This window comes from Anopheles gambiae, chromosome 2 (assembly GCF_943734735.2).
Source record: "Anopheles gambiae chromosome 2, idAnoGambNW_F1_1, whole genome shotgun sequence".
Classification (NCBI taxonomy): Eukaryota; Metazoa; Arthropoda; class Insecta; order Diptera; family Culicidae; genus Anopheles; species Anopheles gambiae.
In genome coordinates this window covers 34,599,381-34,605,971 of record NC_064601.1, presented here as the reverse complement: position 1 = coordinate 34,605,971, position 6,591 = coordinate 34,599,381, and the positions used below count along the sequence as shown (strand labels likewise).

Genomic DNA, 6,591 nt, shown 5'->3' with positions numbered 1-6,591 from the left:
CTTTAAAGCCCAATAAAGAGTATTCGTACTTTTGAACACTATCGTACAATATAACACATGACATAATAATAAAATTACTTACACATTACAAATTTCGAATTTTTTAGGAATTTATGATCTGAATACGTTATTGTGATTTAAGAAATAGTACAACAGCTGTGAGAAATTGTTAAACCAACTTTATAAGTTTGAAGATTCACGAAACAGTAGATTAGGTGGATATTATTTTACAAAAATGCTCCTTTTACGATATATGGCTATATATTTATATTTGTTTTAAAATGCTGAACAGTAAATATTCATATTCTTCCAAACAAAAAGGGGTGGTCTCGTGATACAGTTGTCAACTCGCTTGACCTAACAACATGACCGTCGTGGGTTCAAACCTCATATAGATCGTCTACCCGTAACAAGGACTGATTAGCCTGCTGCGTGGTACTGAAATAAGACTCGAAAGCCTAGTTAGGCCTTCTTTTCTATGTAGGACGTTACGCCAACTAGAAGATGAAAAGATAATCATCAAAAAATCTAGAAAAAACGTATCCTCTAAAGACACATTTACAAATATGTTGTGTGCAATGCACGTATGTATGCTGTTTAGATGTTTGCTCAGCACTGTATTGTGCCAAATCATAACCATTAATCATTCGCAAGAGCCTCCTCGTCTAATGTAGATGTCTCTTGATGTTGTTTACAACTTTTCATACAATTGTATGTGCTCTTAAACCTAATCCTGATAGCGAAAGTAGTACATCACTCTTCACAATTGTGGTTTTAGATTAAAAAAAATACTTCTTGGTAGTATGGACGTATCGTTTCAGCGTATCAAGGTGCCTAGTTTCAATAGTTGTTTGTGTAATGTTTAATGCACGTTTTGAAAGTTTTCAGCATTTGTTCTCAGTTTTCTTTTCCACATACTGATAGAACTTGTGTGTCGCCGGTCGCAACATCTTTCCTTTTGTTATATGGCTACTATCGTACCATATCGATCCAGACTGTACGTGATAGCATTGTAAACACCTACCGTACCAAAATGTATTACATTGGAAGCACCAGCTTCGTGTACCCATATAATTACCTTTGATATTTAACTATCTGCTGAAAATGAATCCAATCTGGTCGGAAAAGGATTGAACAAAAATATTAACACATCAAAGCAATTCCTTCAGTGCACCTCGCTTAAATTATAACTGACACTGGCAACAGTTTGACACGTAACATGGGACAATTTCATTGCTCAATTGGTATGCACAGAAGGGGTTTTGATTGCAACAGTCCAACCGACGCAACGGTACTGCGATTGTTAGTTTGTCATTAGCGGCGTAGGATGGGTTTGCAGTGAGTAAGAACCATTTTCACCATAGTTTCGATGGTGTGAGCTCGTTCTATTGTTTCCAAAATTAGCAACGATACAATTTGGCTGCTGCTGCACCTGCAATCGACAAACGCGACGGAAAGTGCCTTCTTTTGTGCCGTGCTGTTGAATTTATGGAGGCGCATGGTCGCTCACAATAGGCACGTGGCTGCGTACGTTTTTGTTGCTCAGTTTGTTCCACTAGGTGCTGCGAGGTTAGCGAGGTCGAACGCGATATCAAAAGCTCTTTCCGTAAATATAATGATTCGGCTTTGTGCGAGCGTTTGTGTTGCTAATCAATATTTCATTCTGTATGATGTGTTTTGTTTCGTTGTCAGGCATCGTTGCAAACTGTCGCGTTTCAGCTTCGCTGACAATTAAATGCTCAACCAAGCTGCTATGACACCAACAGCTTCAGTAAGAAAAGCTGACGAACGGTAACGATGTTGGTGTCTGCAAATCGCGCAACAGGTAGATCCACGGGTTCAGTTTATCTGCTCCATAACCCATCAATAGTTTCATCAAAGCGCCTAATAACGGCTGTACAACTCGCTCATCGCTTTTGTATTAACCGTCACGATGACGATCTTCCATCTGCGGCGAGCCGTACGGTAAGACCAACAAAAACCTCATCCGCCATTGGGTGTGCGTGTGTGTTGGTATGGGTTGTGTTGAAAACGGTAACACGGGACCATGTCAACATTGCACAGTTACGTCACGAAGCCAACGCGCGCCCACCGTCTCAGCGAGGTTGTTGGGCAACGTCAAGTTGTCAGTTCCAGCGCCTCGCGGTGGGACAGCCCCATATTCTGTCCCCCGTCGCTGCGCCTACCCCTTTCTGCCCCCTTCCCGGCCAGACACGCTCTCGAGCTGTCGCTCGTTGTCTGGCTAGAACGGTGTTAGCCGCCCCATCACCCATGTCCTCGCACGCTTCATCGCCATCATCGCAAGCCGGAAACATCACCGTCAAGCGAATGAACGAAAGCGAATCTTTACCGTGAAGGCCACCGGCACCGAGCACGATCCGAAGCCGATCCGAACTCGCACGAACCGGTGCTGCGATGCCGGTGGCCGTTTGCTGCTGCCAGTCCGTCCACGCCAGTGCACGCGATAAGCGGTAGTTTCTCTTCGACCGGGCATCACAACGGACGGCCGCGTACATTTGTGCTCGTGCCGTGAATCTTCGGGGTGGGGTGACGTGTTTTTCTTCCGTCGCGATTGCTCCCGCGTCCGCGTGGCCCAGTTAGAGAATCGTTTGTGATCGTTGCAGATACACAGGTGGCGCAATGTTTGCTGGCTCGGCCAAATTGCTTTCTCGGAGGTGAAGAGTTTGAGATCGATTATTCAGTTCAAGCGTGTCCAGGGGCAGTGCTCAGTGTGTAAGTTTTGTTAAGCCGAGGCGGTAAAGGTGCTCGATGCGGCGGTAGTGAGCGATAAGTTTTTGGAGTGTAAACAGTGGTGCAGAATGGTTTCGGAAGAAAAAAAATCCTGCGCTCCGTTTGTTAGTTTACAGTCCGTCTGGTTTTTGGACTTCTGGGCTGGACCGTGCGGTTAGCAAAGTGTGTGTGTGTGTGAATGTACGTACGAGCTGTGTTGGTGTGTCTGAGTGAGTGCATGATAAGTGAGATTGTAAGAAGCCGTGTATCGAAAAGCGTGTGCAATCGAAACACGATCCAGCTCATGTTTATTCTTCGCATTATAGCATTGCCTCATCGCGCGATGTTAGGTTTTCTTTGAGATTCTCTGCTTAAAGAAAGTAAGATTCGCCGGGCACATCGTTTGTGATGCCGATCGCCACGTAGCGATTACCACCCACTGCAGGTGTGCTGGGTATGATTGTGTAACATAATCGCACACAAAAGACGTCACTTGAGATCAATTACGTACGAAATGGTACACACAATTGTCGATTAATTGTCGGACATCGATTAAGAGTCCATTGTAGAGGCCAGCTAGAGCCTCATAGGGGCATCTGTTTGCCTGGCAGCGTGTGGCGTATTTGCTTTTGTGTGCAACTCGATACCGAAACATTGCAGTACAATCAGCTGATGGACGGGCAAAGGCCCTTGAACTATAGGCGTACAAACACACTGCTTCCGGTTCGATCGCGGTGACATGACAACTGATCAGCCGGAAAGTGCAAGACACACGACTTTGTGTTTTGCAGCCTATTGGAAACGGTTCAACCGGTGCTTAGAAGCCGTGGTGCGGTGTTGCGCTGGCAAACAATCACCAGTCTCGTGTCTGGCAGCCATTTGTTTGCAGTATTTCCCTTGCATACAATATGGAATAATGTTTGTGTTGTTTGTCAGTTGCGTATGTGTGTGTAGCTACACTTTCAACTAGCTTTGAAAATTTGGCAGCTGTTCTGTCTTTCCAACGAATGTGGAGTGATGCTTTTGGCGGCTTGTCAGGCTGTTTTTTTACACGTTCTTCAAAAGTTTCAATAAGTATCCATTTTTGTTGTGTGATTTGATGCAATTGATGTTTTTAGATCGTACCCCCAATAGTTTATTGGTACGTCCGAATGGATATCAATACGATTCAACCAAACAAATTCTGGGTTACGCCCAATAAATCATGGGAACGATCCAATAAACTATGGGGAGCAACCATCAAATTTCAACCAAAAAAACCTTGCGAAACCCTGTAACTCGCCTGAACACAGCAGTTCTTTAAGCAAACGAAAGTTTTACGGAAGCATCGAATAGGCACGTTCTCATTTCCTTTTCATTGTAAATCTTTTCATTTGATTCTGGGCAAGCGTTTGAAAGTAGAGCAATATTATTCTGCAGCACCATAAGCGCTCACACAGTTTGAATTCGCTTCACACATCGGGGTGGAATAATTGTGTGTGCAGAAAGGGCGGGAGGGTTGGTTACGAAATCTAAAAATAATCCGCACCTTAGATAACCCAAAAATAGATTAACAATTGCAATAAACGGGACGAAATGAAGCGCGAAAGGAAGGAGGCGGCGAGCGCGAGGAAAATTAAAAGCAAACACACTCCACATGAACCGTGTACAGCCGGACCTCGGTTGAAGTGCAATCAAAAGCCATGTCTGATTGATATCTCGCGCCCCGACGAAATATTTTACCACCACCACCTACCTTCTCCGCTTTGGTGTATCGATAAACGATACGGTTGCGATAAGGCGATACGTTTTAAAACGGGGGATGTTTGCGCTCAGGCGGTCAGCCGTGTGCGCAAATATTTGACCTTTTTTTAACGTTCGACCGCAAAGCGGAGCGTAACGAATCAATTTCGCCAATAAATCAGACCGCACTAAAATACGCGCCCATACCGATCGTGTGTGGATGTGGAAAAGCGCGAACGGCAAATGAAGCAAAGGGTTTTTGGCCTAAGTGGTTTGTTTCCTTCGCGCACACTGGTCGGGTTCGGTTCTGTTTCACGGCCAGCTTGGCGGGGTCGATCGACCGGGATCGAGCTCAAGATTGTTGCAATTTATTACGATGAGTTTTATTGTTGAGGCAATAGTGCCCTGGCAGTGAAAAATAATCCCATGACTAGCATGAACGCTTGCAATTTGGAGGAGGAGGTGAAGGAGTGACACAAATTCAAACAAAATCAATTCGAGTATCAAGGGCGCGTGAGAGACGCAAGAGCATGCATGTAAACAAAAATAGCAAAACACCGAAAACAGGAACAGGCAGAGAAGAAATCAACAAAATATCACCACTGTGAGCAGCGGTGGTCATTTTCCACCTAGGGGTGGGAGAAACGCGAGATTTTCCTTGCTGTATCATCTCTCCTCTTCCTTCGTTCGGTCTTGATCAAGGGCGCTCTGCGAACGTCGTTGGTACGATAAATGCGCCAAATGTGGTTTTCCTGTTAGAATAGGCGAGAGAATATACCGATTTTCTTCTACAGAGTTCCGTTCTCTGTACGTGGGTCCCTGGATGCAGGTGTTTAATGCTCTAAACATTAATTTGTTCCGTGTCTGTTTCGTAGTGTACCGTGCTTGGGACGCAATTTCCGTCCTTCGTGAGTAATTGGGTGTGTGAAGTGTGTATCGTACGGCGTGCGGAAGCAATGTGTCTCTAATGCGATGGTGTGGGTGAAAAATATAATTTAGAAAAGTGTACTTCACAGTGATTGCGTTCGGGTTTGAGTGATGGGAGGCGGTTGCGGTGCATTTTAGTTTTGTATTGTTCTGGTTTCCATGACCCAACAGTGTTATATCCTGAACGTCATCTTCAAACTTCCCTTTGTAAGTATGTCGTATTGTTCGAATTTGTTTAAATCATCAAGATCATCAAATACATCATTTTAAATAACACCATCTTTTTGTTAATGAACCATTTTAAGATGGAAGAATTTATCATAAACGTAACTTTTTTAAATTTTTTAATTGGATTTCAATCATACTTTTGCTTACAAAATTAAATTACACTATCACAACCTCCCTGAACAATTCTACGGCACCACGTTTCTTATCTTTCATAACATTAAAGTTATTCTCATATAGAAGTTAAACAACTTTAATGCCACAAACGAGTTGGGGAACAGTTTCAGACCAAAAAGAAACCCTACAAAATTTGTATTCATCTCGTACACACAGCGGCATTTCTCCGACAATCAGCAAAACTAATTACTAACTAATCACATGGCATCTTCCCTCTTCGGTGGGGGAGCAGAAAACAAACCTTCAAAACTCAGCGCCCCCGACCATACCCCGGCGCGCTACCGAGAATTGAATAATCGTTCGTGGATAGTTTTAGATCATTGCTTCGTTCCTTTGGACAGCCGAGCATAACTTTTTACCCAGACAAACGCACTTAAAATGTGTGGTGTGGGCCCTGCCAAGCCGCGCTGTACCGACGAACGCTTCCGGGCTTCGACGCTATACCCATTCTAATGAAGTTTTAATCACTCTTTCGTTGATGCAAAATTTGTAATGTCTTGTAAGACGTACAATTAATTGGTTCCGTCGAAGCGTTTTGACGCAGCGTGGGATAGTAGCAAGCACTGCTGGTGCATAATTAACTTTTGAGCGAAAACTGGTTTCAGCGGTGCAGAAATCTGTTCATTATACGGTGCACAAAGCTTCCTTGAGTCAAAGTCGAAATTAAGAATTATTATAATGTGAAGATTGACAAACAAGTAATTAAAAAATACCACCCACCTGATTTTACAAACTGCGAATAATTGCTTCATTTACTGCTCGTCTTTACCTACCAGCACTTTATACGTGTCGATCAACAGGTAGATTTGA

The 6,591-nt window shown here is 43.8% G+C and overlaps 1 protein-coding gene across 2 annotated transcripts in view; it reads left to right on the top strand.

Annotated features, from left to right (window-relative positions):
• The first annotated feature begins 2,466 nt into the window (after nt 1-2,466).
• The window catches only part of LOC1269186 (atrial natriuretic peptide receptor 3), a 53,727-nt gene continuing 49,602 nt past the window's right edge, over nt 2,467-6,591 (top strand). For both annotated transcript variants that reach the window (XM_061641725.1, XM_307792.5), the window contains exons 1-2: nt 2,467-2,733; nt 5,328-5,586. The gene's annotated coding sequence lies outside the window, so the exon portion shown is untranslated. The remainder of the gene's footprint in view (nt 2,734-5,327; nt 5,587-6,591) is intronic.